The sequence below is a fragment of the Hyperolius riggenbachi genome, chromosome 3, assembly GCF_040937935.1.
Source record: "Hyperolius riggenbachi isolate aHypRig1 chromosome 3, aHypRig1.pri, whole genome shotgun sequence".
Taxonomy (NCBI): domain Eukaryota; kingdom Metazoa; phylum Chordata; class Amphibia; order Anura; family Hyperoliidae; genus Hyperolius; species Hyperolius riggenbachi.
The window spans coordinates 222956620-222970354 of record NC_090648.1 but is presented as its reverse complement, the minus strand read 5'-3'; the positions used below and the strand labels follow the sequence as shown (position 1 = coordinate 222970354).

The 13735-nt window shown below is 43.9% G+C and overlaps 1 protein-coding gene across 1 annotated transcript in view; it reads right to left on the bottom strand.

Annotated features, from left to right (window-relative positions):
- LOC137563408 (mucosa-associated lymphoid tissue lymphoma translocation protein 1 homolog) overlaps positions 1-12728 on the bottom strand; it is a 103868-nt gene extending 91140 nt beyond the window's left edge. The window contains exons 1-2 of the mRNA XM_068275818.1: positions 12658-12728; positions 4849-4957 (exon numbers count right to left, since the gene is read on the bottom strand). The gene's annotated coding sequence lies outside the window, so the exon portion shown is untranslated. The remainder of the gene's footprint in view (positions 1-4848; positions 4958-12657) is intronic.
- Between the last annotated feature and the right edge of the window lie 1007 nt (positions 12729-13735).

Here is a 13735-nt window from a genome sequence, read left to right as displayed (position 1 = left end):
TCCGATTGGGCCAACATGTTGGACCTCTGCCAAGTCCTCCAAAATTTTGAGCAATCCACGTTGCTTGTGAGCAGTGACAACTCTTCAGTCAGCATTACCATACCACTGCTGTGTTTACTGAAGAGGTCAATGTTGAAAATCAAGGAAACAGCTGTCATGATGCAACTGGGGGAATCTGAAGGAGAAAACGATCAGCGTGATGGTACCAACATCAGGCCATCCGCCTCAGGGAACGCTGGCCCCAGCAGCTATGACGAAGAAGAGGAGGAGGAACAGCTGGAGTTGGAGCAGGAATTTCATGCCACCACTGACGAGGGCCAGAGCGGTGCACGTTGGACTTCCACAATTCAGCGCGAATGGTCAGCAGAAGCAGACCAGGAGGAAGGTGACGACTATGATGCATCACAACAACTATCACAACGCTCACAAGAGGATGATGAGGATTCTGGTAGGACTCATTGAACGCGACCCACGCATTGTGCGCATTCTGGACAACACCAATTACTGGGTTTATACCCTTCTGGATCCACGGTACAAACACAATGTTCCAAAACTGCTTGAAGAAAGAGTCAGACAGGTCAAAATGGAAGAATACCAGCAGGCCCTTGTGGAGACTTTAGAGAGGAGATTGACATCCTCCCCCTCCTCTAGCCAGTTGTACGCCGACAGACTGACTTCCGCAAACCCAGGACGACCAGGAGGGCAGCAAACAACGCAAGCCGCAGCTAGTGCCCAAAAGGGAATGGTATCGGCAGTGTCCTTGGAGTGGGAACATTTTCTGACACCCATGCAGCAGCAGCCCACTGAACAGCAAGCGTGCAGATCCACCTCCAACACCGATCGCCTGGAGAAGATGGTCAAGGACTACATGTCAGATGACGTAGCTGTGTCGAACAATCCATCTGCACCCTTCAACTATTGGGTATCGAAGCTAGACACCTGGCACGAACTGGCAATGTACGCAATAGAGGTGCTGGCTTGCCCGGCAGCCAGCGTTATGTCGGAACGCTGTTTCAGTGCTGCCGGAGGCATCGTCACAGATCGGCGTATCCGCCTCTCGACAGAAAATGCAGACCGTCTGACTCAAATTAAAATGAATCAATCCTGGATTGGAAATGACTACGCAACACTCCAGGACCCCAACCAAGTAACATGACCAATGAACATCTGGGATGGTGTAGCGTTTCCGGTCCCTGTTTATTGAACCTCTCATCTGTATTACATTTATGACTGCATGGCGGCAAAAAGCATTGCTGCTATATCCGCACGCTTTTTGTCCTCATGCAAGGCCTGGGTTGTTGTGTCTCAAAAAGCATGGCCTTCTCCTCCTGCGCCTCCTCCTGTTCCATCACGCCTGCTGCTGCTGGGTTAGCGTTGCCGCGTGGTCCCTGTTTATTGAACCACTTATCTTTATTACATTTATGACTGCATGGCGGTACCTCATGCAAGGCCTGGGTTGTTGTGTCTCACAAAGCGTGGCCTTCTCCTCCTGCGCCTCCTCCTGTTCCATCACGTCTGCTGCTGCTGGGTTAGCGTTGCCGCGTGGTCCCTGTTTATTGAACCACTTATCTTTATTACATTTATGACTGCATGGCGGTACAAAGCATGCTATCCGCACACTTCTTGTCCTCATGCAAGGCCTGGGTTGTTGTGTCTTACAAAGCGTGGCCTTCTCCTCCTGCGCCTCCTCCTGTTCCATCACGTCTGCTGCTGCTGGGTTAGCGTTGCCACGTGGTCCCTGTTTATTGAACCACTTATCTTTATTACATTTATGACTGCATGGCGGTACAAAGCATGCTATCCGCACGCTTCTTGTCCTCATGCAAGGCCTGGGTTGTTGTGTCTCACAAAGCGTGGCCTTCTCCTCCTGCGCCTCCTCCTGTTCCATCACGTCTGCTGCTGCTGGGTTAGCGTTGCCGCGTGGTCCCTGTTTATTGAACCAATTATCTTTATTACATTTATGACTGCATGGCGGTACCTCATGCAAGGCCTGGGTTGTTGTGTCTCACAAAGCGTGGCCTTCTCCTCCTGCGCCTCCTCCTGTTCCATCACGTCTGCTGCTGCTGGGTTAGCGTTGCCGCGTGGTCCCTGTTTATTGAACCACTTATCTTTATTACATTTATGACTGCATGGCGGTACAAAGCATGCTATCCGCACGCTTCTTGTCCTCATGCAAGGCCTGGGTTGTTGTGTCTCACAAAGCGTGGCCTTCTCCTCCTGCGCCTCCTCCTGTTCCATCACGTCTGCTGCTGCTGGGTTAGCGTTGTCGCGTGGTCCCTGTTTATTGAACCACTTATCTTTATTACATTTATGACTGCATGGCGGTACAAAGCATGCTATACGCACGCTTCTTGTCCTCATGCAAGGCCTGGGTTGTTGTGTCTCACAAAGCGTGGCCTTCTCCTCCTGCGCCTCCTCCTGTTCCATCACGTCTGCTGCTGCTGGGTTAGCGTTGCCGCGTGGTCCCTGTTTATTGAACCACTTATCTTTATTACATTTATGACTGCATGGCGGTACAAAGCATGCTATCCGCACGCTTCTTGTCCTCATGCAAGGCCTGGGTTGTTGTGTCTCACAAATCGTGGCCTTCTCCTCCTGCGCCTCCTCCTGTTCCATCACGTCTGCTGCTGCTGGGTTAGCGTTGCCGCGTGGTCCCTGTTTATTGAACCACTTTTCTTTATTACATTTATGACTGCATGGCGGTACAAAGCATGCTATCCGCACGCTTCTTGTCCTCATGCAAGGCCTTGGTTGTTGTGTCTCACAAAGCGTGGCCTTCTCCTCCTGCGCCACCCTCCTCCTGTTCCATCACGTGTGCTGCTGCTGGGTTAGCGTTACCGGTCCCTTTTCCTGGAACCTCTTATATGTATTACATTTATGACTGCATGCCGACAAAAAGCATGTTACCTGTGCAAAGAAAACAGACATTTCCCGCATTTAAAAGACAGTTTTCCCTTTGAAACTTTAAAATCGATTTTCTCAAAAACTATAAGCTCTTTTTGCTAAATTTTTTTTCCTCTTGTACCCACTCCCAAGGTGCACATACCCTGTAAATTTGGGGTATGTAGCATATAAGGAGGCTTTACAAAGCACGAAAGTTCGGGTCCCCATTGACTTCCATTATGTTCGGAGTTCGGCTCGAACACCCGAACATCGCGGCCATGTTCGGCCTGTTCGGCCCGAACCCGAACATCTAGATGTTCGCCCAACACTAACCCCCCTTCCTGACTCCTAACCGTAAAAACCTCTTTCTCTGCTACAAGTAATGTAAATACAAAAAGCAATATATTTGTAAGAGAATACATTTCAAAACCATAAGCGATACCTTTGTAAGATAATACATTTCAAAACGATAATTTGCAAAATTGTAATTCTCAAAATGAATTTCAATATGTTTAAACAGTTAAAACGATAATTTACATTTTAGAACAATAATTTATAAAATTATAATTCTCAAAACCAATTTCAAAATGTTGAAACAGTTAAAACAATAATTTACAAAAAAATAACTGTCAAAACAAATTTGGAACGATATTTTTCGAACCACTAATTCTCAAAATGAAAAAATTCCCACTATTTAATGGGCACCTGAATCATCCAGTTTTGTGCCCAATAGCCGATATTTAACATTAGAGTGAATGGTGGAACCCAATTTGTCCACGTCTCATATTGTGGTCCTTTTGGTAAGCTGAAGTGGAGAGAAGTCAAAGAAGGTGGCAGGTGGGCCTCCTGACACCCACTAAGCCCCAAGCAGCAGCACCTGGTGGATGATCCTGCTCTGACTGAAACGCATGATTTCTGTTGTGTTTTTATAAAGATAAGACCTACCCATAAAATAAGCCCTAGCATGATTTATTTTTAATAAGACCTACCCCATAAATAAGCTCCAGTTTACAGTGAGCCGCAATTACATTACTATGTCCCATATGTTGCAACACAGACATGACAGAAAACACTAATGTGACCAGCCAATGTGAGAGCAAAAAGAAAGGATTCTGTGGAGTACAAAAAAGGAATTGTTGAGGATTCCCGGAGCAAAAATCTCACACCTTTCTGCAAAGAGAAGATGCTGGCTCTTAGAATGGTATGAACATGGTGAGCAGAGTAACATCTTCAATCAAAAGGTGGATGGGGACATGCTAACATGCTAAGAATAAGTGTGGATCAGGTCGGCAACCATTATTAGTAAATTAGACTGCAGAACCTTCTGCCTTACAAAATTATTTGCCACTCTTGTGCTGTAAATTTGGCTGCAATAAGCTTTAAGGGGTTCAAGAAAAGCAGTAGATCCAAGCAAGATCAACATGTCTTTACCCTATGTGACCATTCTCCAGCATCTGCATTGCTGCAGAGCCAGAGTGTGACATGAATGGGCCTGTAAATTCATTATCTGTAATTGTAAGAACAACAAAGAAGGATTGCTGAAGTATAAAGTTTAAGAATACAAAATCTTATATAGCATTTATGTTTGTAGACAAAAAGTTTACCATACAAAGTTGTCCCTTATATGTTCTAACTTCTCTAAGTATTTCCATGCTGGTGTTGTGGTACTTGTCACAGATTATTACAGATTACTAAATAAAAGTGATATTCAGCCAGTGAAACACCACAGCAAGTGGAAAAATACAACTGTTCGGAGAACTTTGTTCAGTTTCGTATTTCCTGTGGAAAGGGGAACTCTTCTGTACAAGGACACTGGCTAATAACCTTGCCCAAAGAGTCATTCATAGAAATCAGCTTAATTTCCTTCTAAAGAAGTAAAAACTAGTATGAAAAGCTCATTCATCAAGTAAAGCTTTCACTAACAGAAATAATTATTTTCTTTATACAATTGCATAGTGTACTTACTGCATATGCTGTTTTGAACTTCATTATTGATAGTTGCTTTCCCACTTTAGCAGCACACTGTGTGCAGAACTGAGAATTCTCCTCTTCCTGTTCTTGTAATTAACTCATTCTAAAGAGTGTGAAGCAAAATTTCAGATATTGCTTTTAGGGTGTACACAACTGGGAAAAACACAATCTGATAAAGTACAAAAAATAATGAAGTTCATGTGCAAGAGCTAAGCATTCAACTATGATTAAAATGAGAAGATTGAACTCAAATATTGCATCAAAAGCTAATGTAATGACAGTAAAAATACTCACATGGCTAGATGGGAAATCAGTCCAGCAGTTTACTTGCTCATATGGTTAGACAGGACAGGGGAGGCACCAATGTATTACATGTAAAGGATGGAAGTGGGGATAAGGTTACAGATGTTTGTAGTATTAATATTACATTTCAGTAATTCCATTCCAAGCTGTATTGCTCATCTTTGGGGATAACAGGGTCTGAGATTCATGGATACCTTGGCAACCTCAAATGTCCCACTTTACAGCAAGAAATGATAGAGCTATTACATAAACCTTTAACCACTTGAGGACCGTGGGCTTTACACCCCTTAAGGACCAGGCACTTTTTTTCCATTCAGACCACTGCAGCTTTCACGGTTTATTGCTCGCTCATACAACCTACCACCTAAATGAATTTTGGCTCCTTTTCTTGTCACTAATAAAGCTTTATTTTGGTGCTATTTGATTGCTGCTGCGATTTTTACTTTTTATTATATTCATCAAAAAAGACATGAATTTTGGCAAAAAAATGATTTTTTTAACTTTCTGTGCTGACATTTTTCAAATAAAGTAAAATTTCTGTATACATGCAGTGCGAAAAATGTGGACAAACATGTTTTTGATGAAAAAAAAACCCATTCAGCCTATATTTATTGGTTTGGGTAAAAGTTATAGCATTTACAAACTATGGTGCAAAAAGTGAATTTTCCCATTTTCCAGCATCTATGACTTTTCTGACCCCCTGTCATGTTTCATGAGGGGCTAGAATTCCAGGATAGTATAAATACCCCCCAAATGACCCCATTTTGGAAAGAAGACATCCCAAAGTATTCACTGAGAGGCATAGTGAGTTCATAGAAGATATTATTTTTTGTCACAAGTAAGCGGAAAATGACACTTTGTGACAAAAAAAAAAAGTTTCCATTTCTTCTAACTTGCGACAAAATAAAAATGAAATCTGCCACGGACTCACCATGCCCCTCTCTGAATACCTTGAAGTGTCTACTTTCCAAAATGGGGTCATTTGTGGGGTGTGTTTACTGTCCTGGCATTTTGGGGGTGCCTAATTGTAAGCACCCCTGTAAAGCCTAAAGGTGCTCATTGGACTTTGGACCCCTTAGCGCAGTTAGGCTGCAAAAAAGTGCCACACATGTGGTATTGCCGTACTCAGGAGAAGTAGTACAATGTGTTTTGAGGTGTATTTTTACACATACCCATGCTGGGTGGGAGAAATATCTCTGTAAATGACAATTTTTTGATTTTTTTTACACACAATTGTCCGTTTACAGAGAGATTTCTCCCACCCAGCATGGTTATGTGTAAAAATACACCCCAAAACACATTGTACTACTTCTCCCGAGTACGGCGATATCACATGTGTGGCACTTTTTTGTACCCTAACTGTGCTAAGGGGCCCAAAGTCCAATGAGTACCTTTAGGATTTCACAGGTCATCTTGCGGAATTTGATTTCCAGACTTCTCCTCACGGTTTAGGGCCCCTAAAATGCCAGGGCAGTATAGGAACCCCACTAATGACCCCATTTTAGAAAGAAGACACCCCAAGGTATTCCGTTAGGAGTATGGTGAGTTCATAGAAGATTTTATTTTGTCACAAGTCAGCGGAAATTGATTTCAATTGGCTTTTTTTCACAAAGTGTCATTTTCCGCTAACTTGTGACAAAAAATAAAATCTTCTATGAACTCACCATACTCCTAACGGAATACCTTTGAGTGTCTTCTTTCTAGAATGGGGTCATTTGTGGGGTTCCTATACTGCCCTGGCATTTTAGGGGCCCTAAACCGTGAGTAGTAGTCTTGAAACCAACAATGTCGCAAAATGACCTGTGAAATCCTAAAGGTACTCATTGGACTTTGGGCCCCTTAGCGCACTGTAAAAAAGTGCCACACATGTGGTACCGCCGTACTCAGAAGAAGTAGTATAATGTGTTTTGTGGTGTATTTTTACACATACCCATGCTGGGTGGGAGAAATATCTCTGTAAATGACAATCTTTTGATTTTTTTTACACACAATTGTCCATTTACAGAGAGATTTCTCCCACCCAGCATGGGTATGTGTAAAAATACACCCCAAAACACATTATACTACTTCTCCTGAGTACGACGATACCACATGTGTGACACTTTTTTGCAGCCTAGGTGCGCTAAGGGGCCCAACGTCCTATTCACAGGTAATTTTGAGGCATTTGTTTTGTAGACTACTCCTCACGGTTTAGGGCCCCTAAAATGCCAGGGCAGTATAGGAACCCCACAAGTGACCCCATTTTAGAAAGAAGACACCCCAAGGTATTCCGTTAGACAGCAAGCAATGGGCAGCGCTCACAGGCTGCAAGTGAAGTGAAAGCTCCAGAGATATGCCTAGCCCCTTGGGGCTAAATACATACCTTGAATACAAATCAGATGCAAATTATGTGCTAACACTAATCTAAATTCTAAAATTTGAATGCAAGCTGACACCCCTGGAGGCAGCTAGCCTGAAGTATACTTAAGTTTTGTACAGCAGAAGGAAATGGCAGCGCTTCCAAACAGACGCTGCACCTGAATTGACTACCTGCACAAGTATGCAGAGCTCGACTAACGGGCAGGTTACACACCTTGCATTCAAAACAGGTACAGTAAAGGGGGCGTTAGCTTCAGCATAAGTTGTGCACAAATTATCCCTAATAGACTCTCCTACGGCGGTGACGTGCCCCAACAGGAGAGAAACTAACCACTAATCTAGCAGTGAAACATATCAAAAAGTGAAGCATGTTCAAACAATGAAAATTGTCCAAAAAAGAAAAAGAAAAAAGGGTTAAAACCTCAAACTTATGTAACAGTGAAGCATATTCAACAGTGAAACATATCCAACAGTAAACCCTAGCTAGTCTAAAATTAAAATCATAATCCTTACCTGGTGCAGCTAGCCATAAATGGTATACACATTTGTTCAAAAGACAGCAAGCAATGGGCAGCGCTCACAGGCTGCAAGTGAAGTGAAAGCTCCAGAGATATGCCCAGCCCCTTGGGGCTAAATACATACCTTGAATACAAATCAGATGCAAATTATGTGCTAACACTAATCTAAATTCTAAAATTTGAATGCAAGCTGACACCCCTGGAGGCAGCTAGCCTGAAGTATACTTAAGTTTTGTACAGCAGAAGGAAATGGCAGCACTTCCAAACAGACGCTGCACCTGTTTGGAAGCGCTGCCATTTCCTTCTGCTGTACAAAACTTAAGTATACTTCAGGCTAGCTGCCTCCAGGGGTGTCAGCTTGCATTCAAATTTTAGAATTTAGATTAGTGTTAGCACATAATTTGCATCTGATTTGTATTCAAGGTATGTATTTAGCCCCAAGGGGCTGGGCATATCTCTGGAGCTTTCACTTCACTTGCAGCCTGTGAGCGCTGCCCATTGCTTGCTGTCTTTTGAACAAATGTGTATACCATTTATGGCTAGCTGCACCAGGTAAGGATTATGATTTTAATTTTAGACTAGCTAGGGTTCACTGTTGAATATGTTTCACTGTTGAATATGCTTCACTGTTACATAAGTTTGAGGTTTTAACCCTTTTTTCTTTTTCTTTTTTGGACAATTTTCATTGTTTGAACATGCTTCACTGTTTGATATGTTTCACTGCTAGATTAGTGGTTAGTTTCTCTCCTGTTGGGGCACGTCACCGCCGTAGGAGAGTCTATTAGGGATAATTTGTGCACAACTTATGCTGAAGCTAACGCCCCCTTTACTGTACCTGTTTTGAATGCAAGGTGTGTAACCTGCCCGTTAGTCGAGCTCTGCATACTTGTGCAGGTAGTCAATTCAGGTGCAGCGTCTGTTTGGAAGCGCTGCCATTTCCTTCTGCTGTACAAAACTTAAGGTATTCCGTTAGGAGTATGGTGAGTTCATAGAAGATTTTATTTTTTGTCACAAGTTAGTGAAAAATGACACTTTGTGAAAAAGAACAATAAAAATCAATTTCCGCTAACTTTTGACAAAAAATAAAATCTTCTATGAACTTGTCATACACCTAACAGAATACCTTGGGGTGTCTTTTTTTCTAAAATGGGGTCACTTGTGGGGTTCCTATACCGCCCTGGCATTTTACGGGCCCAAAACCGTGAGTAGTCTGGAAACCAAATGTCTCAAAATGACTGTTCAGGGGTATAAGCATCTGAAAATTTTGATGACAGGTGGTCTATGAGGGGGCGAATTTTGTGGAACCGGTCATAAGCAGGGTGACCTTTTAGATGACAGGTTGTACTGGGCCTGATCTGATGGATAGGAGTGCTAGGGGGTGACAGGAGGTGATTGATGGGTGTCTCAGGGGGTGGTTAGAGGGGAAAATAGATGCAATCAATGCACTGGGGAGGTGATCGGAAGGGGGTCTGAGGGGGATCTGAGGGTTTGGCCGAGTGATCAGGAGCCCACACGGGGGCAAATTAGGGCCTGATCTGATGGGTAGGTGTGCTAGGGCGTGACAGGAGGTGATTGATGGGTGTTGCAAGGTGTGATTAGAGGGGGGAATAGATGCAAGCAATGCACTGGCGAGGTGATCAGGGCTGGGGTCTGAGGGCGTTCTGAGGGTATGGGCGGGTGATTGAGTGCCCTAGGGGCAGATAGGGGTCTAATCTGATGGGTAGCAGTGACAGGGGGTGATTGATAATTAGCGGGTGTTTGGAGGAGAGAACAGATGTAAACACTGCACTTGGGAGGTGATCTGATGTCGGATCTGCGGGCGATCTATTGGTGTGGGTGGGTGATCAGATTGCCCGCAAGGGGCAGGTTAGGAGCTGATTGATGGGTGGCAGTGACAGGGGGTGATTGACAGGTGATCAGTGGGTTATTACAGGGAAGGACAGATGTAAATAATGCCCTGGCGAATTGATAAGGGGTGATTGGGTGCCCGCAAGGGGCAGATTAGGGTCTGATCTGATGGGTAACAGTGACAGGTGGTGATAGGGGGTGATTGATGGGTGATTGATGGGTAATTAGTGGGTGTTTAGAGAAGAGAATAGATGTAAACACTGCGCTTGGGTGGTGATCTGATGTCGGATCTGAGGGGTGGGGGGGTGATCAGGAGGGGGCAGGGGGGGGGGATAAAAAAAAAAAAAGCGTTGACAGATAGTGACAGGGAGTGATTGATGGGTGATTAGGGGGGTGATTGGGTGCAAACAGGGGTCTGGGGGGTGGGCAGGTATTGGGTCTGAGGGGTGCTGTGGACGATCTGGGGCAGGGGGGGGAGAAATCAGTGTGCTTGGGTGCGACATAGGGTGGCTGCAGCCTGCCCTGGTGGTCCCTCGGACACTGGGACCACCACCAGGGCAGGAGGCAGCCTGTATAATACACTTTGTAAACATTACAAAGTGTATTATACACTTTGTATGCGGCGATCGTCGGGTTAACATCCCGCCGGCGCTTCCGTATGGCCGGCGGGATGTTGCGGCGGGTGAGCGGAGACAGGTGCCGGCGGAGGATCGCGTCACGGATGACGCGATCGCTCCGCCCATGCCCCTACAAGGACCGCCGCCTTTGGGCATGAGCTGGTCCTTGCGGGGTCCGCTTCCCGGCCGCCTCTGTGCGTTAGTTAGGCGGTCGGGAAGTGGTTATGTATTGAAGATCTGGAGATTGCACTGGCAGACACTCCTAATCAAAAGTCCCCAGGACCAGACGGTATACCCATAGAGGTTTACAATAGGTACTCTGATATTTTATTGCCGACCTTAATACCTCCCAAGCGCTATTGACAGATATATACGTCCATATAAACGTGCCCACACATCAATACTCTCCTGCACTGTATACTAGACCCTTGCTTGACACATTTTGGCAAGTTGCAAAAAAAAAAAGCTTATAAAAATTAATTTTATCACTTTTTGCACAGAAATCCTGTGGAAATTGGATGCCAAGGAGGTTAAATGAGACTTTAGTTTATAGTCTGCAACAAGGTAGGTTGCAAGAATCTATGGAGGAAGCCACTAAAGTAGTCTTAAGGTGGCCATACACTGGTCGATTTGCCATCAGATTCGACCAACAGATAGATCCCTCTCTGATCGAATCTGATCAGAGAGGGATCGTATGGCCACCTTTACTTTAAACAGATTGTGAACCGATTTCAGCCTGAAACCGTTCACAATCTGTGGTGGTGGTGGTGCTGCCGCCGCTCCTCCCCCCCCCCCACATACATTACCTGCTCCGCCGGCGCGAGTCCCCGCTGTCACTGCTGTCTTCTTCTCCACTCTGGTCTGGTCTCCGGGTCCGGCAGGCTTCACTTCTTCCTGCCCGGCAGGAAGTTTAAACAGTAGAGCGCCCTCTACTGTTTAAACTTCCTGCCGGGCAGGAAGAAGTGAAGCATGCCGGAGACCAGACCAGACCAGAGCGGAGAAGACAGCAGTGACAGCGGGGATTCGCGCCGACGGAGCAGGTAATGTATACCTGCTGTATTGCGTCGGTCGCCGGGCATTCGAATGCCGCTATCGTCGCACTGCCGACCCGCCGGCGAACGAGAAAAATCTTCCGCACGGACGGATCGTCGGGAATCGACGGGAACGATCGATTTCGGATGGAAATCGATCGTTCTGTCAGCGGTGTGTGCGGCGATTTCACAGCCGATTCGATCACTGTGATCGAATCGACCGTATATCGGTGGGAAAATCGTTAGGTGTATGGGCCCCTTTATTGACACCTGACAAAACCCCCCAGGACTTTGCCTCTGATAGGCCCATCTCCTTGCTAAATTCTGATTATAAGATGTTAACCAAAGTCTTAGCAAACAGACTCAAACCGATTATAAAACATATTCTGGATGTTGACCAGAAGGGATTTATGCCAGATAGATCTTCATCCATCAATCTCAGACGGGTACGGGTGCCAGCGCAGATGGCTTAGCAAGGCATTAATAATGGTGATGAGCAATAATTTCACATAATCATTATTTTAATTCGCAATTAAAATGCAAAATCATACTGCGAAATTTAGGGACTTTTTTTTATTAATTTTGTATGTAAAATTAATCAACAACCCTAATTTTCCTTTTTTTACATAATTTTGTGCCACCTTTTGAAGTTAATAGCAAAGCTCCAATACATGCTATCATCACCAAAATTGCTACATATGTTAATAGTGGGAACAAGTAAAAAAAATAAAATAATCAAAAATACCTTTTTTTGCTAGAAATCGATTTAAAATATTGCAAAGGAAAATTGTTTTTTAAACTGTCATTTTTCTGACTTTTGACTTGTTGTCACTATTTCCCTTAACATTTATATCTTTGCTATTAACTATTAATGGTAAAAAAAAACATTAACTGGTATGGTTTAATGGTAAATAAACCATTAACTATCTATTAAAGTCGGCGCAAAATTACACAAATATTATGTGAAATTATGAATGGGTTTCACAAAAGTAATTGGGAATTTACAAATCATAATTATGTATGGTCGTAGTTGCAAAAAAATGAAGTTAGTAGTAAAAATGTTTCTGTACCGTGTTAGCCAAACAATATATGTAGGTAGAAAAAAACAAAGTCTTGTAAAAGTAATACCTTTTAATGGCTAACTGATAAAGTTAAATAATGCAAGCTTTCTGGGATCTAGTCCCCTTCTTCAGGCATATTTCTAGATGTTAGCTGTAGTAAAACACTGATGCAGGGAAGCTGCATGAAGATGGCAGTTGTACTGGTTGCTGTTTAGCAGTTAGATGTCAGGTGATCAGCAGGCTGGAGCCAGTGAGCTTATGCAAGCAAACATGAAATCTAAAAGATTTCATGTTTGCTTGCATAAGCTCACTGGCTCCAGCCTGCTGATCACCTGACATCTAACTGCTAAACAGCAACTAGTACAACTGCCATCTTCATGCAGCTTCCCTGCATCAGTGTTTTACTACAGCTAACATCTAGAAATATGCCTGAAGAAGGGGACTAGATCCCAGAAAGCTTGCATTATTTAACTTTATCAGTTAGCCATTAAAAGGTATTACTTTTACAAGACTTTGTTTTTTTCTACCTAAAAAAATGAAGTGAAATTTTGCATAATCATAATTAGCAGATTACGATTATCTTGCAGCATTAGATGCGGCCAAGGCCTTTGATTCAATTAAATGGTTATTCCTATCTTAATGTCTGGAAAAATTTCAGAGAGGAGAAGTTTATAAGTAACACCCTATGGCTAATATCAAGGTGAATAACCCGCAGACACCTTTTTTCACCTTGGCAAGGGGTACTTGGCAGAGGTCACTGGGAGGGAGAGGTCTTAGAGGTAAGCCATTTTATATTTATTACATCCATGGTTATTTCTTGGGGTGCCTTCTCCATCCCAGCGATATTGTTTACAGCCCCCTAGCTATAAGAGGATGCTGCCAATTGTTTGTTTTCTGGAGTGCGACCCATACATTTGAAGACAAAGAACACTTGTTTTTATACTGTGGTTGCTGGTCTTACAACCCACCTTTGTGAGTACCTCATCACTTTGTATTTATCCAAAACTTGACAATAATATACTACACCATAAGGGGCTCCTGGTCTCTCTCTGTGTTTTTCCTGTATCTGTAGGAAGTCTTGGGTCTCCTCTGGACTACACACCTCCTCACTTGGCAGAGGTGCCCCTTGTCACCAATGTTGCTGC